Source organism: Canis lupus, chromosome 18 (genome assembly GCF_003254725.2).
Source record: "Canis lupus dingo isolate Sandy chromosome 18, ASM325472v2, whole genome shotgun sequence".
In the NCBI taxonomy this organism is placed as follows: domain Eukaryota; kingdom Metazoa; phylum Chordata; class Mammalia; order Carnivora; family Canidae; genus Canis; species Canis lupus.
This window is the reverse complement of record NC_064260.1, coordinates 43,807,351-43,833,266: the sequence shown is the minus strand read 5'-3', so window position 1 is coordinate 43,833,266 and position 25,916 is coordinate 43,807,351.

The window sequence follows — 25,916 nt, the reverse complement described above, 5'->3', positions numbered from 1 at the left end:
CAGCCTTTTGCACTAATGTTAGCCTCTCCGGAATCTTCGCGGCTCATAATCATGAGAATTATAACCAGAGGAAAGAAGGGAAACAGATCAGGGTTGGGATGGAGAGTGGAGGACTCTCCTTAAAGACTTTAATACTCTAAGAGTTGGGCTGGAGAACTTTGAACGTGGATGAAACCAGGTTACCTTCAGAAGGTTACCCTTCTAAAGACACTTAAAGATGCTGAAATCTGCTCCCCCGCCCCTTCCATTTTAACACTTCATACTAAAGGAGGCAGGTCTGCAGGTCTAATCCTGCCCTTACCCTCTCAGGCTGAGCTCAGCTAAACCAGCTGTCCTAGTTGACTTCAAGCAGTACCTCCAGGAGTTCCTTGGGATGAAGGGTCAGGGGTCCCACCCCGTCTCTACACTGGACAGCCCCCAGTTTTATTTTTCAAATTGATTCCTCACAGCATTTCTTATGAAGAAGGAACTCTGAGCCCTCGCATCCTGAACTTATCCCTACCCTCCTTGTATTTCAGATCAGGAAAACCAAAGTCCAGAGAAGGATGAGGTTTTATTCCAGGCATGGGGCTGAGTTGGAATGGAAACGTAACTGTAGCTCTGCTACAGCACAGGATCTCAGCTCTATTTGCCTTGTGGTAACACCAACACCATAACATCCTTCCACTGATCTTGGGAGACCAGTCCTATTTACTGTGTCCTTACAGTGTACCGGAAACTTGTTCGAAACAGCATACATCCCCTCAAGTAATCCTGACAGCCTTTCCAAATGGTAGCTATCGCCGTCCCCATTCTAGAGGTGAGGTCACTGGGCTCAGAGTGGTGAAGCTCTTGCATAGTCAGCCAGGGAGTGGCTGAGCTGGGCTTGAACCAGGCCACTGTTGGGCTCCCTGCCTCTGCCCTTCATCCTGACACTTAACTGCCTGGAACCAATCGCCTGGAGCCTCCATTTACTTCTCTGTGAAGCTAGGTACCTCATTCCTGTCCAGACTAATTTACACTCGAGGTTCAAGTCAAAGGGACATAAAAATTCTTGGCAACGTCAAAAGTGCTATAAAAATGCACGACTCTGTACTAATGCCATTATAAAACGTGGACGGATTATTTGGTTTGGGGCCTTTTTGTGAATGCAGTAAAGATGCTGGCAGGAAAAGGAGGTCTTTGCTCAACAACGTATGACGCATTATGGGTCAGACACACATTATTCAAAAACTTTTATTTAGAACCTTTTCTGGGCTCAGAGTTGGGACAGGCACTAGGGATTCAGAGAGAAATAAAATCAGTCCCAATCCTCAAGACCCTCAGGGTCCTTCAGAGTTTGCCAAGAGATAAAGCAGCGATTGCACTCTAGTGAGGAATGAACTGGAAGCCTTCAAGGGCACTGAAAGGAACTGACCAAGTGTGCTGGCCACAAGGGTAGGTTCTGGTCTAGATTGCCTTGAATTCATATCCCTGCTCTTCACTTATTAACTGTTTGTCCTTGGGCAGTGTTCTTGTCCTCTCTGTGCCTGAGTTATATCTTCTGTAAAATGGGAATTACGGGAGACGATAACAGAATCCTACCTCAAAGGATTGTTATAAATATTTCATGAGCCAGGGACTTTTTGGAAGTCTGATGCAGACTATAGACTCCTGGGAATATTGTTTTTCAATGCATCCAATAAAAATATATAAGATTAGGAAAATGTACTAATCACATTAAAAATAGTACCAAAATATTAAAAACACGACTTTATAATTTACCAATATACGTGCTTCTTTATTAAAGCTTTCAATAATAAGATCCCATGGCAGATCTAATAAGTGTCATAATTTCGAAGTGGTGATAGGCATAAATGGTATTTCAAGGCATCTGCAACTATATAATGTGATAGGAATTTATCTGTGATTTCTATAGGCGACATCCAATTAAAAGAAATACTCAATTTCAGTTGAGATCAGGGAATACAGAGATGTGATTTTTCACTTCCAAGTTCTCTGGTCCCCTAAATTCTCTCCAGATGACCAGCATTTTGCCCAGGATAGCCTGGCTTAGCAGTGGCTAAGTCCTGCCCCCACGGAGATCTGCTGGCAAAGGGGTGGAGGGTATGATCCTGAGGGTCCCAGCCTGCAGGGGGGGTGAGTGCCTCAGGAAGGCTGGGACCTTGCAGAGCTGCTGGCTGGGTGGAGAATGGTGAGGCTGAAGCAGCTGCCCTCTGCAATGTCTTGGAATGGAGTCACGCCAGTTGAATAATAACATGCCAGCATGAAGCTTGGGCAGTTTTAAATCCTCATGCACCTGCACCATCCTCCACTTGTAATAACTGCACAATAGTTGAAGGTGGGCTCTGTAAAAATTCGGATCTCAACTGCACCATCCACCCTGTGTCACCTTGGAAGAGATGCTTGCCTTCACTCTATCTTCAATTCTTCATCTGTAAGATGGAAATAATAGTCCCAACCTCTTACGGCCATTGCAACAATTCAAAGAGAGGTGCTGGCAAGGTGCATTCACAGGGTAAGTGCTCTGTGAGCATTAGATACTCTTGTCATTGTCATTTGCTACAGCACAGTTAGTGCTGCAAATGCCATCAGCTTGGTAGCCAGAATGAGTCACTTCTAGGCAAGATAGCCTCGAGGTACAGAGCCTCCCCCCCCCCCACCACCACCACCAGGGCAAGAGACCACTTGAGTTTGAGTCCCAGCCCAGCCACTAACTGACTGTCCAACTGTGGATGGTGCTCAACCCTCTCTGGGCCTCAGTTTCTTCGTCTATAAAACTAGAAAAAGAATAGCATCAACCTCATAGCATGGTTAGCAAGACTGAACGAATGTATGTAAATGTTTAGGACAGTCCCTGGCTCACATTAAATGCTCATCTGTTAGCTCCAATATTACTAGCATTGGTATTTATAGCCTGGTGAGTGAATCTAGCTGCCTCCCAGCACCCACACTTTGTTATTTCCTCCAACCAATAAACTTCATTAAGGTTCTAGGAAGGCACTTAACAAGTTGAATTATGTATTTTATGGAATAAATTTATCTCCTGGACCAATGGTGGCAGATTGGAGAATCTGAGATGGGTTTGGGGGCAGTGGGAAAACCAGGTCTACTGTATCCATTATAAGCCACCTATGTTAGCATATTTAATCCTCACAGTGGCCCTTCCAGAGAGTTACCATTATCCCCAATTTATGGATGAACAAATGGAGGGTTCACAGAGGAGGGGAGATTAGCCCAGGTTTGAATCACTGAATGACGGGAGCTAAAATTTGAACTCAGTTCTGTCTCACCCCGGGAAGTCTCAGCTGCATGCAAGGAGTATTTCCTGCTGAGCCAGGAGCGTGGGGCCTGCCCATCTGAAGCCATCCTCCTTGGTCCCCACACTGTGGTCCAGCCAGGCTGACAGCAGCCGGGATGTTTGCTCTGTGCAAAGGAAGGATGCATGTTTATCTCATGAGTACTGAGCTAGCTTTCCTGCTCAATGCCTTTATTTGTCATGCATCATGACTCTGCTGGAAGAGTGTGCCTCCCCTTCCTCTTGGGCTGTACAGACCCCACAAGTTAGGTATGACAGACGGGGCTGCAGCAGCTGCAGGGAGTCTTACCCCAGGGCAGCCATCACACCACTGGATCAACGTGTCCAAAGGCCACATCTCTGGCATAAAAGGCTGATGCCCGTTTTTCTTCTACTCCTCTTCTGTGGCAATCGGGCATGAGAGAAATGGTTCCTAGACAAACAAAGATGCCCCTGAGTTCTGGGAACCCAGAAATCTACTTGCTCTTTCTCCAAATGCACATACAGAGCACCCACCGCATTCTGGGCCCTGAAGATAGATGGATGATGAGATGTAACTCCTGGATGCAAGACCTGCCTCTCCAGGAGAGACATATGTGTACATGTCACCATGGGCTGGGACAGAACTGGCATGCTGTAGGGGGCCACGGGAGCTTAAACAAGGGAATGACCAGTTCTCCTTAGGGTTAGAGTTGGAAGGATCCAGAGAAAACTTTCAAAGTATAAAAATACTTGGTGTTCACCAGGCAGAGAAGTGCTCCTCATTAACAGTGGGAAAAATGAAGCTCAGAGATGCGGAGAGATCTGGTCAAGGTCACACAGCTGGGAGTGAGGGGTGGAGCTAGGGTGCCTGACTCCAGGCTGACTCCAGGGCTTGTGTTCTTCACTTTGAGCCCAGCCAAAGGAGACCCACCAGCAAAGGCCTGGAGGAAGGAAAGGGTCTGAATCACTCAGAGAAGGAAGCTGGAGCACAGAAGCTCACCAGGAGAATGAAAACAATTGGAACCAGAAGACAGGAGCCTCGAATGTCAAATCCTAGAGAATGCCGTGTGTTGCTGTGGTAGATTGTTGTAAAAATGTCCCCTGATGAACCACTTCTTTCTGTACTTGCATCCTTTGCGATGGATTCTTTTAAGAGATGAAGTCTATTTCCCACTCCTTGAGGAAGTGGGGTCACCTCTAACTGCTTTGGCTGATAGAATATGGTGGGAGTGACCTCAAGGGGTACGTAACTTCTAATCAGAGCCTCCTGCTGCCCCAAGACTCCTCTTGAGTAAGCCGGGGTTGGGCTCCTTGAGAATGAGAGGCCACCTGGAGAGAAACACGCCACCCCCTGCCCACTCAGCCACCTCAATGTGAGCTCCTCGAGGCGCTCATCTTGAATCTTTGTCCCAAACTGCCATAGGAATGCAGCCACCCAAGAAGGACTCCATCCAGATGACCTTTTGCAGAGCCACCGCACCCAGTCCAGATTGCACAATCACAAGCAAATAGATGATGGCTGGCTATGACTGAATTTAGCACAGCCACCTGAACTCCTCCCAGCCCAGCTATTTTGGAAACATCCCTCTATGTTGAAGGCAGGCATGCGAAGGCCAGACCAGAATCTGGGGACCCATCACGTCTCAACCATAGGGACAGCTGGGTTCTCCTTTGGAAACTGGAACCAAATGGCCTCCCCTCCTTGGTTGATCCATTTATTTTACTGCCATCTCTCCCTCTGTACTGATGGCGGAGGCAGCTGCCAAAATAAACTAGGGCAGGCCTCACAGCCAGAAAACACCAACTGCCTGGATGTCTTTGCTTGCCTGTTAGCTCCTCTCTGGGTAACATACCTTTCTTTTTACTTGTGTAGAATCTTCCCTTGGGGACTCAGGGTCACTGGGAAATGGAGTCTGTCTCAAAGACAGGAGCTGGGCCCCTTAACACACACCAGACACTTTCTGTATATTATTATGATTACATAGCTGCTATTAATTACGGATTCCTGCTATATGCCTCAGATGTTTGCATACTGTCCTTTTAATCCTCCTAACAATGCCGCAGGGCCAGTGCTGTCACCCCCCTTTGCTCAGGGGAATTCTGAGATCCAGAGGAGCTAAATGATTGGCTAGTAGGTGGTACAGCTGGACTTGGGACCCACGTTGTCCAGCTCCAGAACAGGAGCTATTTCCATGCTACATGGGGTTTCCTTTCTAAGAAAGGAAAACTCTGGCAACCAAGAGTACAAGTGTTGAGAGTACCAGATTTGAGCACGACTGAGCAGGAAATGGACGTGGAACAAGTGGTTGTGTATTGCAAAGATGGCTCTCCTCTCACTGAATTGGCAACCAAACGGTCCCAGAGTTTACCCTTAGGTGATAGAATTTGTGGAGTCTGGGTCCCCCCACATTTCCCTCCACATTTCTCACTACCAGCCCCCACTGCCACACAAGCATTTCAGGAGGAGCTCCTTACGCTACGCTGTCCTTGGGCATGACCTGTGGCAGGAAGGGCTCAGAAGGCTTCCCACACCTGAGCAGAAACCCCTGCTTCCTAGGTTAGGGAGAAGAACCCAGAGCTCTCTAAACAGTTGTGGCTTCAGGTGCTACCTGTCACATCAAGGTACTGGGGTCGAGGCCCTTCACTTGGGCATGTCACTGCCTGAGGATGAACTATCCAGGAGACAGATCAAGTTTGGGCCATGAGGACCAGCAAAGGAGGAGGACACCTACAAAATGCTTTTTACATTAAAAAAAAAAAAAAAAATAGGTGAAATAGGCCACAAGGGGGGTGGGGGGGAGATGAGCACGTGGTTGAACTTTCTTATACCTGCTTTATAGCCCATTTTATACCATCATTTGGAATCATTATGAGGAAGGAAAACCTTTAAAGGTATCAATTTCACCTAAGCGTCCCTTTCTGGACCTCAGTTTACCCCTTCACATAATAAAAACAATTGTTCCCATTTGTGTTTCCAAACCTGAATGGATATCAGAGTCGCCTGGGGAGTTGGGGGGGTCCCAGTTTGGGGCTGCTGCCCCAGTGATTCTGAATGAGGAGGTTGGTCCAGAGATCTGGATCTTAACAAACATCCCATGGTGATTCTTCTAACAAGAGAAGGTCTGTAAAACCTGGATGTGAGGACCTGGAGTACCAACCATCCAGGTTGGCTCAGGACTGAGAGGTTTCCCCGGACGTGGGACTTTCAGTGCTAAAACCAGGAATGTTGGCCACAAACTGGGACAACTGGTAATCTCAGCCTTACCATTGACTCCTCGGCCTTCTGGCTTCAACTTGCTGGTAATCCACAATGACAATCATCAGCAATTTCCCCTAAGAGCAGCTGAAGTTCAATGCCTTGTTTCTAAGGCATCTAGAGAGGAGAAGCCATCCTAATTCAAAGGTAGCGTGAAGCCTCTTGGCTTGTGCCCACCTGAAAGCCACAGAGTAAAATCCTCAGGGTTGGAAATCTTCAACTGGCACACATCACCCTCCACGCGGCTCTGTCTCCTGAGGAGCTCTGCTTCAGAGTTTTCACTGGTAGCTCTGGGTGTACGGGACATGGGGATAAGAAGCAAAAATTAGTGGGCCTCCTTTATCTCTATCTGATTTTTAATTTTATCTTTTCAGAAAATGGGAGAGTACACCATCCCATTTAATCCTCACAACAACCCTGCTGGTAGGATTTTTTTTTTTTTTTTTTTTTTATCTTGTAAATAATAGATCTAAGACCCAGTTTCCTGCAGTAGGGAGACACAAAGTAGGGTGGGATCCACAACTTCTTGAAACACAACAAACTTCTTACTTGCCAAGCCCCAGTAAGGGACAATGGTTGTAAGGATTCAAGTGGAATAAGAGGAAGGCTTTAGAGTCCAAGGACAGAACTAGAAACTGATGGGGTCTCACAGGAACACTTGATATTATTTGATCCCTCCACGATAGCGCTAGCCAGAAGAAATACGATGCATGCCACCTATGCCATTTTACATTTTCTATTGGCCCAATTCAAAAAGCAAAAATAAACATGTGAGGTATCCCTGGGTGGCACAGCAGTTTAGCGCCTGCCTTTGGCCCAGGGCGCGATCCTGGAGACCCGGGATCGAATCCCACATCGGGCTCCTGGTGCATGGAGCCTGCTTCTCCCTCTGCCTATGTCTCTGCCTCTCTCTCTCTCTCTCTCTCTCTCTCTGTGACTATCATAAATAAGTAAAAAAAAAATTAAAAAAAAACCAAACATGTGAAACTGATTTGATGATATTTTAGTTAACCTGATACATCCAAAATATGAGCATTTCAGCAAACACTCCGTGTGAAAATTGTTAATGAGCTATTTCACATTTCTTTTTCTTTCTTTTTTTTTTTTTTAAACAGTTTTTGGAATCTGGCATTGATGTCTCATTCTTACAGCATGTCTTAGCTTGCTACATTTCAAGTGCTCAAAAGCCACATATGGTGAGTGGCTACCAAAACAGGACAGCTTTTTGATCTACTGGATCTGCCCAATTCTGGAAAGGGTGGACTAAATGTCTTCACTTAAATTGTATATCCTAAGGACAATCCTCCTTTTATCTCTAGTACTTTTTATCCTTGTATTTAGTTGTTGTATTGTCAGCTACATACATGTTTATAACTATAGTATCTTCTCTGTAAAATAGGTCCTGCATCATATGATGTGTCTTTTTCTTTTTTTTGATGTGTCTTTTTGTATTGATGTGTACTTTTAATCTCCAATGCTACTTTGCCTACTATTAACATTGTCCCACCTTCTTGCTTGCACGTTTGTTTTTCCTCGATCTTGCATGTGCCTAGTATAGCATACCTTCCTCCTTAGGCTTTTCTCCCCTCACTGAGTCAGCTAATCTCAGTCTCTGCTTCTTTTTATGGGCCTGTGTCTCCTTTCACAAATTGGTATTTTTACCTTCAACTCTTTTTCCTACCTCGAGGTATTTGCTTATTTATGGGCCCTGCCACCTTACAACTTTGGTTCTTTCTGACCTCTGAGCACCCTGGCAACCTCCCCACTCTGCGTATGCATCATTTACATCATACACCCAACTCCCCACACCTGCCTAGAGCAAATGTTAAAGATACTGATTCTCTGGCATCCCTCCTTGGAGATTCTATCCTCAAGGGCAGAGCTTAACAATCCATATTTTAGCAATCAGCCCGAGTGGTTCTCCTGACCCAGTGATTGGGAGGCTGTGCCTATCTCCAAGTTACTTCCCTTCCACCATATGGAATAGTCTCCCTGGCATCAAATCAGACTTGCACAAGACCTGAGAAACACCAAGGAGGAAAGAAGGGTGATCCCACTGTGTTAGATTGTTTCAATTAGTTCCACTGCTCAGTGACTTATAGCAGAAGGTCACAGATGTGTTTTTCCTGATAAAATCCCTATAAGTACAAATGTCCTTTCACCCACCACAACTCTGCTTAAGAGTTGTTCTGTTTTTTTGTTTTTTTTTTTTTCTAAATTGTAATATTGGCTTCTTTGCTTTTTTGGGTGGGTGGCAATAAGGCTCTGTTTGCTAAAGAAATGGAGGGAAATGTTTCCAGTTTTCTTTAATTGAAATGATCTCATATGCAAACAAGAAAAAATTAAGCCTTGGATGTGCCTCTGCAGAATTGAGGGGTAATGACCCCAGCTTAAGATAGAAGGCGATGATCCGTTTCATTGTCTAAAGCCGTAAGCATCTGTCATGTGTGGAAAGTTCACCGCAGAAGCTGCTAGAGCGGGGAGAGGGGCTCTCCTCCTCCTTCCTTCTGCCTGTACTCCATTGTCTCTCACTTGTTGAGGGGGGAAGAGGCCAAAGGTGGGTGGAGCAGAGACAGTCAGGTGTGTCCTGAGGACAACCCAGCACCAGTACCTTTGCCACTACCCCCATTTGTTTGGAGTTTAAGAAATCCTAAAAAGAAAGAAAGAAGAAAGAAAAGAAAGAAAAGAAAGAAGAAAGAAAGAAAAGAAAGAAAGAAAGAAAGAAAGAAAGAAAGAAAGAAAGAAAGAAAGAAAGAAAAATCCTTGCCACCTCAGGCCCTCCCTTCCTACTCCTGTGGGCATGACCCATTCAGCAGGTCTTCTTCCAGGAGGTCTGACTATGTGTGGTATGAAGTCATCTCTATCATTCTCAAAGAGGAGGGTACTGTGGTTCCTTGCATCTGGTAGGGATGCTGTGAATGTAGAGAGCTTGGCGCCAGAGGGAGAGGGCAAAACAATCTTCATTCCATGGTGGTCTCTGTTTTTCCTGCTTTGCAGGGCTTTATATGAGCAAGATGTGCCACACGAATGCAGAGCCACCTATCCATCGTGTCTGTGTAGGAGTGCCACAAAGATTTCAAGCTCTAGTCCCGAGGGCATTTGAATTGAATCTGTTTTTCTCATTGTCAGTACAACCCCTTTTTGTGACTCCTCATCACAGCTAATTTGCTTTGTGACCTTGGGTAAATCAGTCACCCTCTCTGGGTCTTAGTTTTCTTTTCTCTAGAAGGGAGATCCTAACGCTTGCGCATTGTGATGGGTAATTTTATGTGCCCACTTGGCTGGGCCCAAGTGCCCAGATATTCTGTAAAACAATATTCTGAATGTTTCCGTGATGGGTGTTTTTGGATATGATTAATATTTCAATCAGTGGGTTTTGATTAAAGCAGATTGCTCCTCAAGACAAGGATGGGCCTCATTCAATCAGTTGAAGGTCTGAACAGAACAAGGGACTGACCTCCCCCTGAGCAAGAGGGAATCCCAGCAGATGATCCTTGGACTTGAATCGTAATATCATCTCTTTCCTGCATTTCAGCTCCACTTACTTCTGCCAAGTACCCTTGTGTCTGTACCTGCTAAGTACCCTCCAGTCTGTTGGCCCATCTTGCAGATTTTGGACTTGTCAGCCTCCCTAATCAAATGAGCCAGTTCCTTAAAATAAATCTGTCTTCCCATATCTCCCTATATCTGTATCTATATAACATATATAGACAACATATAACTTATAGATACAGATATATACATATACATATATAAAACATATCTACATATATACATGCACATTCTGTTGGTTCTGTTTCCTTGGAAAGCCCTGACTAACACACCCACCTACCCCCAGGGTCTCAGAAAACCCAGTTAGAAACTAGGTACTTGCATGTACTGACTGATCCTACTGTCCAAGCAGAACCATTATACCGGTCCCCATGTCCCAGGGTCTGGTCCTCAGGGCATTACGTTCTCCCCAGCCTCAGGTGAAGGGATGCCATGGAGAGGGCTCAGTTGAGCTTTTCCCCAGGCCTCCTGGAGCCTGGCAGGGCCTGCAGCGCCACCAGGATAAAGAAGTCTGCGACTCCCCTCCTGGTCCTTCTGCATTCCTCTTGCATTTGTTTCCTAGGGCTGCCTAAACAAATAACACAAACTGGATGGCCTCAAACAACCGGAACTTATTCTTTCATAGTTCTGGAGGTCAGAAGTCCAAAATGCAGGTGCTCTCAGGGTGGGTTCCTTCCGGAGCCTGAGGCAGAATCGGTCCCACGGCTCACTCCTAGCTTCTGCTATGTGCTGGTGATCCTTAACGGTCCTTGGCTTGTAGACGGGTCACTCCCTTCTGCCTGCATCCTCATGTGCCTTCTCCCAGTGTGTGTCTCTTCCTCACCTCTTAAGAGGACACCGGTGATGTCAGATGTAGGGCCCACCTTAAACCTGTATGACTTCATCATAACTAACTACATCTGCAAAGACCTTATTTTCCAAAACAAACAAACCAAAAAAATGCACATTCTGAGGTTCTTGGGTTAACATCAGTTTGGGGAGGAGGGGACACGTTGAACCCAATATACCCATGTGAGGAGTTGGGGGCATTTAGCCCCAGGGCTTATGGAGAGCAATCCTTCATCTGGTTAAAAAGAAAACCTAGATCCCAAATAGCGTCACTTATTAAGGCCCCAAATCAATAAACCGAGACTTAATACCTAAGCTAACTGCAGTTTCAATCCCCCCAGGAATGCCACCTTTAACCAGCCCACGTGGGAATTTCCTGATCAGCACCAGGAAGTTTATTTTAGAGACTTTTTCTTCCCTCTGGGAGGGCACCCTGGCCCCAAACAATGGATTCTCCGCAATTTCCTCTTCTCTGCTCCTTCTCTACCTCTGAGAACCTCTTTCTTTTCTGTAGCCCTTTGGGCCCTCCACTCGCTGGATGGGCTGCCACCTCATCCATGAATCGATTAATGAAGCCAATTAGATCTTTACAATTCACTCGCTTGAATTTTTGTTCCGTAACAACCTTCATTCATCCTGTTCCATTCATCCTACCCTTTCCCAGGCTGGCCTGGGAACCAGTTTTAAAATGCAGCCCTTGCAGGGCCACGGGCCCAAGGGGACTGAAATTCAGAGCACATGTATTTGTAATACTCCCTTTTCTGACGTGTGTGAGGTTTTTCTTTTTTGCTTTGGTTTGGTTTCTGGTAAACTTACATTAGTGATCCAGCTCACTTGTGGACAATGATCACTCAAAAAAAAAAAAAAAAGAAAAAGAAAAAGAAAAGAAAAGAAAAGCAGCAAAGGGGAGCACTGAGGTAGCCCTGGGACCTAGATGTCCCAGCATCGAGGCTCCTCAGGGGAAACCCACCTGTCCCTCTGCTCACTGATGTTGGGCTTTCCACAAGGAGGGAGTGGGACAAGCAGTTTCCTGTGGCAGGGAGAGGAGAAAACGGAGGCTGGAATATTAGAAAAATTTTCATTCTTGGAGATAAGACTCCTCCATGGGGAAGGGGAGATTTAAGATTCCACACTGCCCCCCCACCGCCTTGCCCCATCTAGCAGCTGCAGTAGGCGCTGGGCACAGATCCTGTTACCTTTCACCCTGTTTATGGGGGCCAGAGCAACGGGAAGTGGGTGCTGGGCTTCCCTGTCTTTCCCTTCCAATAGCCAGGGCCTGCATCTCTTTTCTGGAGGACCGCCCTGCCTACCATCCCCCCCGCCCTGCCCCCCCAGCTCTGCCCCTTTGCTGCAAAGACAAGGAGCCGGAAGTGCCAGGGAATCTACATCCTCCAGCCCCTCCCTGGGCTGCACTTACCCCGGTGACTAATGGGTTCAGCATATGAAAGCTCCGGCATCCTTACATAACTTACAACCCAGACATCCCTGCCCTGCCAGCTGAAGCTCCCCCCTCTTCCAGGACAGGGCCTGAGGTCACAACCTTGTCCCAACTGCCTCAAGTCCTCACGGGCGGGGTGGGGTGGGCGTAGTGGGGGGAGCGCTTTCTTGATAAATGACTCGCACAAGAATCCTCATGTCTGGATGGCTTCTGGGGGCTCTGGCCTGAGACATCCCCCCACCCCCGAATGTCATTTGAACCCCACATGCAAGGCAGATCTTTTGCATCACTGACACCGGCAGCCACCTCTGGGGTGTGATTTGAAGGACCGAGGGCCCCATAATCTCCTCCACATGGCCTCTACCTTATCTGAAATCCCACCCTTTGAGATTCATTCCCTTGGAATGTGTCCCTCACTCCCCTTAAAATGAAGCTGCTTCTGGGAGATCAGCTTTATCACTGGCATTAATACTGCTCCTCAGAGTGGGGCTCCCCAGTAAATCAAAGCCTTTGCTGCCACAGCTGTGACTGGGGACCCACCGGGCTGGTTGCTTCTGCTGGAGTCGGGCTTGGACAAAATGATGAAGGAGAAAAGAAAACCAGGCCTTTGCTGTCTGTGGCCTGCCTCACACTGCGGCGTCCTGCTCCCCGCCCCATCCTGAGGGCCTGTCCTGCCTGAGGCTGCATGAAGGCTGATCCACTCAAGGTTTGAAACAGTGGTGATGATGATAATGACAGTGATGATAAGATGTCAGTATTTTTAGGGTGTTATTGTTCCGGAGGATGTTTCACTTTAAATAGGATTTTTGGACCATCGAAAATGCCAAGGGGACCCAAGGGTAAGCTTAAATGGTGGAATTCAGGCCCTGCGGTCTCCAGATGAGAGTAGTTTGGAATCCTGCCCTGTACATTTCCAATTACAGCCAGGGCATAGAGGGCTATACCACATAGCCCCTTTGCACAAATTAGGAAAAGATGCCCCTGCTGGGTAGATAAATTAGAAAATGGAACCTCCTGGGGAGAGACACAGTTCCAAGGGTATGTAGCTTGGGGGTGAGTATAGGCTGCATTTCAGCCCCACTTGCTCCTGCTAAGTATCCTTGTGCAGTGCACCAACTGCCCAGCTGTGCTAGGCAGCCGCAAGAACCCTGCCTAGTGCTAGAAAGAAAACCACAAGCACAAGATGGAGTCGCTTATGCTAGGCCAAGTCACCAAACCCAGGCTTAAGACCTAACCTAACTGCAGTTTCAACCTCCCCCAGAAATGTAGTCTTTACCAGTCAGGAAATTTCTGGTCAGTGCCAATGAGGTCATCTGTCACAAGGGCCCTCTCTATCCCCCCTCCTCCACCTCCTCCAGGGAGATGAGGTCAGCTGCATGATAAGATTGCCTCTGCTCTTCCCCTAATAGAACTCAACCTGGCCTGAAACAATTCTTTCTCTTCCTTTGCTAGTAACTTCCTCGCCCCAGCCCCACCGACCTTCCTATAGAAACCATCTGTTTTGTACACCTGCTCGGATCTCCCTCCGCGTGCCAGGTGGGATGTCACCTGATTCATGAATCACTTAATAGAGCCCATTAGATCTTTCCATTAAAGTATTTGATTTTTTGTTTTTTTGGCACTAGTAATAGTAATGGCCAACATTTAGTTTGCTCTGTGCCACCACTTTGCTCAGTATGTTGCTTGTACTATCATATTTACCACATCGATCTTGTGCGGTAGATAACAATTTGCAGCATCCCCATTTTACAGAGGGGGACGCCGAGGCTCAAAGAAGTTGTAAATCTCCCACTGCAACATAGAAGACAAATGAAACGTCCAGGGCCTGAACTCCCATCATCAGGTGCCACTCTGGGTATTTCCGAAGGGAGAAGGGAGGCAGAAGGCAAATTCACATTGCCAGCAAATCAGATTAGCAGAGAGGAGCAAGCATCTTGGCTGAAGGGGCTGTGGAATCAGTGGGATGGGAGGGCAGTGGGTAGAGTATCGGCCTAGGGGGTCAAAAGGTCCAAATTAGACTTTCAAGTCTGCCTGTTACCAGCTGTGTGTCCTTGGACAAGTCACTTAACCATTCTGGGCCTCAATGTCCTCGTTTCGGAAAATAAGAGCGGAGGGAGGCCGGTCTCCAAGGCAGATTGCCACTCCCACTGTCCCCCCAAGAGTGGCTGCGGAGGGGCGATGAGTGGGCTGCCCCGTCCCCCGTGCACGCGATCAGAGGGGGCAGGGACCCCGCATCCTCGGCCCAGGCTGGAATCTGTGCTTCCAGCCTTCCTCGTAGCCGTTTCCATCCAGACTCAGGTCTATAGCTGCCGTCCTGAGGAGATCCAGCAGAGCCATTTATCAAACACACACAATTAAGGCCAGTGTTGGCCAAGATCTATTCCAGGAGCGGAGCGGAGCCGAGCCTGGGGGTTAGGAGGGGAGGGGAGGCCACTCGGGGAGGGGGTGACCTCTGAGCTGTGTGGGTCTGGGGGGCTGGAGGAGCACTGCTGCACCAAGCTGGGGAGCACCGCCCGGGCGTCTTTCTGGGGCTGACCCTGGGAGCGTGCTATTCCATTTCCCAGGTGGGGCAAGCACCCCGCGGAGAGAGGGGGCCATCTGCCCCAGGCCCCAGGTCAGGGCCCAGCCAGCACTTGAACTTGGGTGGTCCGCTTTAGGGGACGTGCTCCAAACCGCGCCGGTGCCTCAAGACCTTACAGTAGAGATGTGGGCTGAGCACTGGCCCGGGAGACACCGAGACTGTAGGTACTCGACAGTCGGGAAGGAGGCCAGGAGCCATGGGAATATTTTGCAAAAGACAATTCTGAGAGCTGCTTCCCTGATTCTCGGGCTCCACAGCCAGATCAAAGGTATATATATATATATATAAAATGGAATGGAGAGAGAGGGGTTCAGGGAGATGTTTTCTGAGAGCTGATGAACTGGTAGAGAAGGCACCGCGCACTCACGCTGGGCCACCCTCAGCCCTCGTTGGTTCCCGCCCAGAGCTGCAGACCACCCCTTCTGCCCCTGGTGGGGGAGGCAGCCTTCCCCAGTGGGGCCCCTCTGCCTCCTCCCCTCCTGGGAGGGCTAGTCCCAGGAGCAGGGCCTGGAGACGAGATAGCCAGCTGGCTGCCAGTCCATCTCTGGGTACTGCCCGCAGCTGGAGAGAGCCGCTTCCTCCAAGCAGTCCCCCCTCCCTGTACCCAGTGACTGCTCCACGCAGGGGTAGGAAAGCCCAGACCTTTGACTTCACTTCTGGGCCTCCCTGAAGGGCTGTCCCAGCTTCAGAGCTCCCCCCGGGGCTCAACTCCTCCCTCTGCTTTGTCCTGCTCCCCTCACATCTTTGCAGGGGTGGCTCCCACGCACCCATGCACACACACTTACACACACACACACACACACACACAGGGGAGGGTGAGCCAGTGCGCAGACTGATGAGTATTAGCTGGGAACACATGTGATTGTGTATGAATGTGGGCGTGTGAGCCTGTGTGTGAAGGCAGATGTTGGAACACATGTGAGCAGGATTGTGTTCATGTGAACGTGAGTGTGTGCATATCTGGAAACTGTGTTCCCTGCAGAGCCCTGCGGGAGATGACAGCTGCGGCTGCCCGGTTCCCCGGCCTCGGCCTCTCCCTCCCTCTCACCAACTGGCCGGTGTGGTGGTGACCTGGAGGAAATGATGTTGTGTGCTCTGTGAGTGTGAGGGTCCAAGCAGCCCTGCAGGTGGCCCCCTCTCTTCTGCTTATCCTCCCCAGGCCTGACCAAGGAGCACCATGGGGAAGGCCTCCGTGGAAACTAAGGCTGGATCTGGGCAGAGGAGGGGAGGGGCTGTGGACTCCTGTGGTCCAGTCCCCCGTGAGGACCAGACTGTGGGCCACCTGGCCTCTAGTCGCCCACCCCAGAGATGGGAAGCTCAAGCAGTAGCCGCAGCCCAGCCACTCACAGAGGATCCCACCTGTCAGAACACTCCTCCTCTGAGCAACCCTGAACCCGCCACCCTGTCCCTTCTACCCACTAGAGTGGGCCCTCCTTCCTCCCCAGGGCCATCCCCAGATGCTCTAAGGCAGCATCTCTATGCTGTCCCTGCTCAGCCTCCTCTCCTGCCCCACACTGCTTCCCCTGAGTTCCTCTCATTGTTCCTCACATGAGGACACTAGGTCCTACTGCCTGTCCTAAGCCTCCCCTCTGGACACTGTTCCTACAAAGCGCGGGGTTCAGATCTGAACCCCCACACTGCAGAAGGGAGCTTGTCCAACTCCCGGACCTCCCATTAAGCTAGGAAGGGTCCACTGTCTTAGCAGCCACATCGCGTTGCTTGTGCTTATGCTGACTTGAGGGGTCACATGAAAATGACCAGATCATTTCCAGTGGATTTCTACCAGGCTGGTCCCATCTACCCACCGTGGGCTTGTTCCTGGGACCATCGATTATTATTTTTTTGGATCTGAAAGTGTCTGATTTTACATTGATTACTGTTAAATTTCTTCCTGTTGATTTTGGCCCAGCATCCTGCCCAGGAAGAGCTTTGGATCATAAATCAGCTGTATCAGAATAACTTGTGCTTTCGAGGTTTGGATGAACACATCTCTTGTGTCTTCATCCAAGTCTCTGGCAAAATTACTAGACAGGTTAGAGCTGAGGCTATGTGAGCACTGCCAGTCCCCCCTCCCGATCCATCCCCGTCCTCACAGGCTCGCTGGGGGAGCACTCTTCAAACCCCCATGCACCTGCTCCGTATCCTCTGATCTGCCATCCAGCCATCCTATGAAAGGAGGGCAATGTTTAATTAGGGGAAACCAGACTTTGATGGAGCCAGCCTGGCCCTCGGAAGATGACATGTTCTTTTCCAGATGCTCTGCACTTTCTGTATCTAGTCAACCAGTCTAAACCTTTTTTGTTTGTTTTGTTATGATCGGAATCCACTCTTCCACCTCCCCTGCTTTTTGGTAAACCAAGGCAACTTTGTCCCTCTGCAGCCTCCAGGTGATGTTTCTTTTTTCCATGATTTTTGGACACTCCATAGTATCTTGGAAGTCTTTCTTATACAGAGTAACCATATAGTTTTCAGCCAAAGGAGATAACTTTGAGTGTGTTAGTTATCAAATTCTGTGTAACAAAGTACCCTAAAGCTTAAAACAATAAATTATTAGTATCTCACAGTTTCTGTATGTGAGGCATTTGGGAGTGGCTTAGCTAGGGGGGTTCTTTTTTTTTTAATTTTTATTTGTTTATGATACTCACAGAGAGAGGGGGGCGGGGGCAGAGACATAGGTAGAGGGAGAAGCAGGCTCCATGCACCGGGAGCCCGACATGGGATTCGATCCCGGGTCTCCAGGATCACGCCCCGGGCCAAAGGCAGGCGCTAAACCACTGCGCCACCCAGGGATCCCTAGCTGGGGGGTTCTGCACTAGGGCCTCCCATGAAGTTTTATCCAAGATGTTGACCGGGCTGCTGTCATCTGACGGCTTACCTGGGCTGGAGGTTGCATTTCCAAGATGGTGACAAAGCTGCTGGCAGGAGGCCTCTGTTTCTTACTACATAAGCCCCTGTTGAACTGCTTGATTTTCCCTATGATGTGGCAACAGGTTTTCACCACTGTGAGTGATCCAGGAAAGAGCAAGGAGGAGGCCACAGTATCTCTTATGACATAGTCCTAACAGCAACATATTGCCACTCCTGCCATATTAGAAGCCAGTCTCTAAGTCCTGCTCACACTCATAAAGAAGAAAATAGACCCCGCATTTTGAAGGAAAGAGTATCCAAAAAAGCCTTGACATATTTTTAAATCATCACACACATGAAGGGAGATGTTATGTAATTACACCAGAATGATGGATTTGAACTAGGACTGCCCTGTGCAAAAAAGCACATTTGGTCACCCAACCTCTTCACAGTCTCTCAAATGTTTGGATCATGAGCTATAGTTAGAAGTCAATTATGACCTTCTTTACATATACATATATAACTGAAACAAAAGTTCACAGAACAGCATTTAACTTTACCATCTGCATTTGTAGAGGAGGAAAAGTTTTCCTCAACTCTCTTGGGGTTCCTGCCTGGGTCTGCAAATTAAAGTGATGAAGATAGATTCACAGGAGAAAAGCACACAAAGTTATTTAAGGAAATGAAGACCCAAAGGAATGGATCTGTGTATGTTTATGCAAGATTTGATGAAGAGTAGACAGTGTGGAAGAACATGATAGTTTAAGGTAAGTGTTATAAAATGCGGGAGTCTACCAAGGCCTGCTTGTTAGTATTCTTAGTAATTCTCTGGTCTTCAGACATAGGGAAGCTCCTCTCCTAGAGGTATGGAGAGGGCACCACTCACATGAGGGTTTTATGATCTGTTTCAGGAAAGAAGGGTGAGAGGGGAAGGGGCTCAGATTTACCCTTTTGCACCTGCTACTCTCACAAACTCCTTCCAGCTTAAAATACTCCATATTTTGGGGTTGTGTATCTTGAGCCCCATCACAGTGAAATCTAAAATATTTCATTCAATTTTATTCTGTTCCACTCTGTATGTGCTTCAAATATTGGTAGTAACCAACTAAATTTTTTCCACAACCCACTAACTGTTAGCAACTCAGTTTGAAAAAACAAACCAGGGCAGCCCCGGTGGCGCAGTGGTTTGGCGTCGCCTGCAGCCTGGGGTGTGATCCTGGAGACCCAGGATCGAGTCCCACATCGGGCTCCCTGCATGGAGCCTGCTTCTCCCTCTGCCTGTGTCTCTGCCTCTCTCTCTCTGTGTCTATGAATAAATAAATAAAATCTTTTAAAAAGAAAAAAAAAAAAAACCACTCTCTTGAGTGTACTCTATGGGCACTGAAGCTGTGACCCCTCTCCATGGGTCTGACCCAAGGTTCTCAACCTACTTTTCTTATCTTTTCTACCCCTCCTCCTTTGACACATGCACACTCTTAATCTTTAGCTCTTTGGAGTCATGGAATTGTGAAATGTCAGAGTATGAAATACTCTGGACTAGAAATGACACACATCTTCTTGACAATGCCCAAGAGAGGATTAATCAATCACGGTTATGTCCCATTAAGCTCAGTGTGTACCTCAGAATCCTTCCTAACACAGCATTCCAGGCATCCAATGTTTTGTGAGACAAAGTCTATTTTACAAATACTTTATTTTAAGCTTTCAGAGTAAACTCTGAATCCCAGAGAGATAAAGTGGCTTTTCCAGGGCCACATGGCCAGTTGACGACTAGAGGGAAATTGCCAGCAGGCTCCCCTACTGAGGCCATTCTTGTCTCTACTGAGCCAGGACTTTTCTAGACTTTGCCCATGTATTCACTGTCTTCTTAGACCTCATTCTTCTGACCAGGATCCAGCTGTGTCCCACCATCTCACTCTTCATCCACCACCCATGAACTACCAGATGGTTAATAAGACCCCAGACTCTTTCCAGGGAGAATCTTTTGGAGTACCTGATCCATACAGGAACACAGCCAAGTGAAACAGCTTTGTTTGGGATGCATGTGACTCATATCAAGAAAGAGCTTGCTCATCCTGTGGTCCAGATCCATCCCTAACAGCTGGAATCAAGGGCCTGGAGTCCCCTTGGCCACCCATTATCATCAAGAGGGCCCGGGCTGGGAGCCCATGTTGCTTTACATGACTGCTCATCCTGCCACTCGCGTACTGCTCGCATTCCAGCACCAGCCCAGGCATCAGCAAAGCAATGAAGAAATGAACAAGTCTCTAGGTGAATTTCTAGTTATCACGCTGCTTGGAGGGTGCAATTACTATGGGAGCACTAAAGGATGATATGGAACCCAGAGAAGGGGACACCTCATAAACCAGGTGAAGGTTTTGAAGGATGGAAAGGTTACTCTGTAGTAAGGGAACAGCAGAAGCAAAGGCACAGAGGCATAAGGGGTCAGTGAGTTGAGTGGAAATACAGACATTTCATACCGTTGGAGGTGCACAGTGAGGCCAGGTGGGCAACAGGCTATGGAGCTGTTGCCACAAGCTGCTTATGTTCTACGAATGGAGAGAGAGAAAAAGAAAACAGGCAGACAAAATACATATATAATATAGCATATGTAATAGGAGCAAAGGCACAAATAAAGCTGGGGAGGGGACAGAGCTGGGGGTGCCATTGTTAGATGGACGGTCAGAGAAGGCCTCTCTGAGGAAGGGACATTTGAGGAGCCACCTGAGGTGTGCAAGAGTCCTCTCCCATCTGATCTCATCTGGTCTCTGTGACCACAGGATGGGGAAAGCCACAGACAAGGACACTCCAGCCAGGGTTACGTGGCTAGTTCCATGCCATGGAGTAAGTTTGAGGCAGAACAGAATCCCAAGTCCAGGGCTCCAGACACCCAGTCCAGGGGGTCTTCTGAGCTCAGAGTGGCCTCCTCTGCCAGCTGTAGGCTCAGGCCCAGCAGAGCTCAAATCGGACCACTCCCCAGCCTTGCCGGGGGCAGGCCTGTCAGCTCTTGGAGAAACTGGAAGGTCCCACTTGCTTGGTTCTGACACCTCCCCTCCTCAGGCCTGAGCTGTTCTGTCTTAAGGGGCCCTCATCAGAGGCTGAAGGGTCAGTGGGTTGAGGATCGTCGGGCCAGCTGAGAGCTGCGCGTGGTGTCCTGAAGCTCTTCAGACCCAAGTGGTTCTCTCAGGGGGTGGTTACCAGTGGGTGATATCCCAGTGCAGCTTTATCTGGTGTGTGGGTCCTCTCAGTCTGGAGAGTTCATGGTGGAGTTTCCTTTCTCCTTCCTTTGCTTGCTTGCTTCTTTTACAATATCAGCACTGGGGTGGGGCGGGGGGTGGGATAGGTGGGATCAGATGATGGTTTCTGGGGGCTGGGATAGCTTGGTCCCTTTGCATCCTGTCAAGCCAAATGCCACCTACAGCTTTCGTCACCCATGACCATACCAAGTGGCAAGCCCGAGAAGGGGTTAAATGAGACTTGGGCTCTGGTGTCAGACAGCCGTGGGTCTAATTCCATCCCTCACATTAGTGCTTGATCTTGAGCAAGGAAGCCTCAGTATTTTCACCTGGGAAAGGGGGTGAGCAAGCATCTTGCTCATGGAAGACTGGATGGTGCAACAGTGCCCTTAGCACAGTGCCTGGCACATGTAGCCGGGGCTGACAGGACACCGGTTACCACCCACCTGGGTAGCTTCCCACTTACCCAAACCATCTGAGTGATGATCACGTGGCAGCTGCCCTCAGCCAGGCCAGGGCGGCCTCGGCTCAGGGAGACTTAGGCCAGGCTGTTTGTGGGTGTTGCTGTCCCACTAGATCCCTTTCTTGGGCCTGTGCTCCATTCCTCATTTACTTGGACGATCGGCCGCTAATGGTTCACACATGTCCCTGGCCTGGAGAATTGCCCTTGACCTGACAAAGGCCCATGGCTGAGGGACACATGAATACAAGAGGCCAGCCCCCTGCCTTCAAGGGGGGACCGACTGCATCCCTTCTACGCCCCATCGCATCTAATGTATCCGGCACCCCAATACTTCCTGAACCTTCTTCTTTCAAACTGCCTTATTTTGCTCCCTCATATGCATCACGGACAGACGTTAGAGTTCCTTCCTTGTTCACTTACTGGCTGTCTCCCCTGACAGGATTTAGACTCCCAGATGACAGAGATTCAGGGCGTTTTGTGCACTGCTGCTTGTCTGGCACCTAGAACATGACTGACTCACAGTAGGCCCTGGAAAAACATTGGTTGAACGAGTGAATGAATAAATTGGGCAAACGCCCAGCGGATGCCCGTAGCCACAAGCTGTCTCTCCAGGAGCCTACGTTATTTCTTTCCAGGGCAAAGCTGCAGAAAGTCAAGGGTTTGGTCCATTTCCTTACCCCTCCTGACCTCGGCTTGAAGGCACTCAGCCGTGGGGCTTTCTCGTTTGGCACGCGGCCTCCTTCCATGCATCTGGGCGCCCTCCAGGCCAGTGCGAAGGGGACCCTATCTCCATTCCTAGATCTCAGGCCAGGCCCATAAGGAGGTAACAGGAGAGGAAGATGGATAAGCCTATTGGGCCTCTGGGGACCCAGATGAGGCCACGCCCACACCTGTCACCCCTTCTGCACTGCCCTGCCCCCCACTCCAGCCCCATGTCAGTCTCTTTCAGGAAACTGGTACTGGAGTCAGAATTCCAAGGGATGTGAGCTCTTGGGTGCCACGTGCAGTGATGAATCCACCAGCTACCAAATCTGGCCCACGGAGCCCCACCCAAGGGTGCGGGAGATGGGGAGAGTGGGAGTTGGGTGAATATGGCCAGGTATGACTCAGTCTAGGGGCCCCAGCAGAAACAGCAGCTGTTTCTGTGACTCAGCAAAGAGCAAGGTGGGGGTGCTGAGGGCTGGTGTGGGCTGGGAATGGAGCTGAGTGAGAGGATTCCGGGTGGGGACACATGTCATCCTGCATGCAGACCAGCAGCCACATGAGCTTTGCTTGGAGGAGAACCATCAAGGGAGCTCACATCCAATGGGTTCCATCCACAGCCCCAACCCCAGTATTGTCTCCACCCCTGTGTGCCTGTTGCCTGTGTTGCCTACCCCAAAACAGAACCCAGCCTCATGCAAAGTCCTCAAGGATGACCCCATTCTCCTCCAGTCTCCTGCCTGGGAGACACCTCCCAATTCTGCTCCAGCCATATGGGGGCTGTTTGGATTACCAGAAAGCTCCATCCCTTCCCTAGCCTGCATGGCCTTTGCCTGGGCTGTGCCCTCCACCTCCCCCATCCATCTGGTGCCTCCAATACCTGCCCTGTGGACACTAGATCCAGGTACCAGGTTCAAGCCTTGTCCCCACGTCACCTTAGCACCATGGGCCTGCCTTCATCCCAATGACCTGTTGTAAAATGCAGGGTTTATTATTATCTAGGTGTGGTGAGGCCAGCAGATCAGGACATGGTTTGCTGTCCACAGATCCTAAGAGGAGATCCCCCATCATGAGAGGCCATACAGGGAAGCACCAAGGTGGATCTGGAGACAGACCAGGAGGAAAATGTGCGCAAGAGCTTCTCTTGTGGTTTCTTCAGGAAAGAATGACTGAGCAGGTCAACAGAGTAGTTTGAATAATTTCAAAGGGGTCTGGGGCCTTGGGACTATCCCTCGTTGTCTGGTACCAGGCCCTGGGGTGTCAGGACAGGTGGACATCGACCCAGAGCATAAGAACCCCTCAAGGGATAAATGAGGTAGTTGTAGCATGTCTCTGATTGGTTTGTGCCTAAAAGGAGCGTTCACAGGCAAGCTGTTAGTTCTCTCAAAAATTGGCTAGCCCAGGAAGGGACAGTCTTTCCAGGGTCACCAAGGCCACCCCAGATGTCAGAGCATCAGAAACACATGATTAATTCCCAGCCCTGACCCCATTTGCCAGACTCTCCTGAGGGCAGTGAGCAACTCAGGCCATGGTTGAGCCCCCGCACTGATCTGACAACTGGGGCAAAGGGTGGGCTGATGAGGGGCCACTGTGAGCCAGTCATGGGGCCAGGCATGGGAGGAGAGAACATTGAACAGGGAGGCAAAGACCCCTCCTCCCAAGAAGTTCATGTCCAAGAGGCATGGTGGACAACCAACCAACCAACCGACCGACCAATAGAGAGATAAACAAGAGAGCCTGGGTTACTGGGAAGCGCTGTGGCACAAAGAAAACACAGAAAGTACTAGATAGCACCGGGTGGGACGGAAGGAGAGGGAGTCCATCAGAAAGGGTGGTCAGGGCAGCCTTTCCGAGGAGGCGGCCTTGAGGCTGAGACTTGAGTCTTGAGGAGGAGCCGGCCCTGCAAAGATTTCAGGACAGAATATTCTAGCAGGTGAAGAAATGAAGGAATGAATAGATGAAAGACCAAATCAACCCTGGGTCTGGATCTCCCACCTGTTTCATGGCGGGCAGTGGTGTATCCCGAGGCTTGACTGACATCAGGCCAGCGCCTCACGTATTAAAATCGCTTCTCTCATGGTCTCCGTCATTAACAGAAATATTCCACAGGGTGACCCGGGCCCTGCGAGCAGGCCCTTCGCCGGCCTCGGGGCAAGACACCATTTTTAACCATCTTTGCTCTTTGACTCTTCATCCCATTCACACACAGCCAGCAACCTTCTTGCCAAACTCGTCCCCAATGAGAATTAAAATCGTTGACTTATGGCCCAGGTCGACAGTGCCTCTCGCAGGGGAGGGTAAAGGGCAGTCTTCCCCAATTACTGACGTGCTGTCAGGCCGGTGGACACCAGACCAGGCCCAGGCCACGGAGGCTCGAGTCAGAGCTCACTTGCTGCCCAGCCCCTTCTGGCAGGGTTCTTTGGCAAAGCCAACCTTCAGGGAGCAGCAGCAGTGGGTCCCTTTGGGGTTCTTGGTAAAGCCCCAGTCTTCCCTGGGAGAGCCTGGTTGCCCAGCCAAGCCAGCGGGAGCCACTTTCTGAGGCTCTTGGGGCGTGTGCAAATGTGGTTGACAAATAAAAGTCAAAGGGGGGGAGGCACCATGATGACACTGTCAGTGAGCAGGCGGGTGGGAGGTGAGTTGTGAGAGGTGCCTCTCCTGTGCTGGGTGTTGGGGGAGATGCTTGTCACCCTGGTTCTCAGGCTGTCCTCTCTGTCCTCCCTGCAGGCTGGGGGCCTCCCACACAGCATCAATCTCCGCCACGTGGGTCTGTGCTCCCTGCTGGGAAGGCCTCTGCTGGCAGTCTGGGTTCACCAGAGGGGATTCACCAACAGGCACAGGAGAATGGATCATGTGGAAAGATGGGCCATAAGAGGAGGTTGGCAAGGGGAGAAAAGAAACATTCCCTGAGCGCCTACTCTCTGCTTACTTGGGGAAGTAAGTAACTTCCCCAAGGTCCAAAGTGTTGGACTTGAACCCAAGTCTCTCCTGCTCCCCCATGACCTGTTGCTGGTGGCATCTCCTCATTCATTCACTTGTTGGTCCAGTTTTCAAATATTTCTTGAATCCCCCAGAGAGTGGGAAAAACACAGGTTTCAGAGCCCACAGCTGAGAGCCCAGACACCCCAGGTCCAGAGCCTGTTCCTCCGCTGTCTAGGAAAGGGGCCTAAGGCAGATTGCTTTGCCTCAGTTTCTTTATTAGTAAAATAAGGATAATGGCACCCACACCTGGTGAGGCTCCCTCAAGGATCAACACAAATGCATATGGGTCGCCCTGGCACAAGGGGGCCCTCACCCACGTCTGGCACTGGCTTAGGGATTGCAGACAGCCAGACGTGGACGTCATGGCCTTGCCTTCAAAATGCTCAAAGACCGTTGAGGAGCCGACATGTCTCAGCTCCTATTGGTAGGCAAATGGAGTGAGCACTACACAGAAACACGAGAATCGTGCTGTGGGCAGTTACGCTGGGGCACAAGAGGTGGAGTGATCAGGGAAGAGGCGGCATCTGAGTCTCGCTGGAGGGAGAGGAGATGACACACCCAGGTGGAGAGGACAGTACCAGAAAGACTTGGAGACCTCTGGGGACAGTGGGGACAGAGTGGATCCATGTTGCTTGATCAGGGGACCAAGGAAGGGATTGGCAGGGTCTGGTTGGGGGATTAAGCTGATTGGCTTTGGCTGTTACATTAACAGACTTGAACTTCGTTCTCTGGGCTCAGGGGAAGGCCGGGACGTGATCTGGCAGCGTCTGAGGGA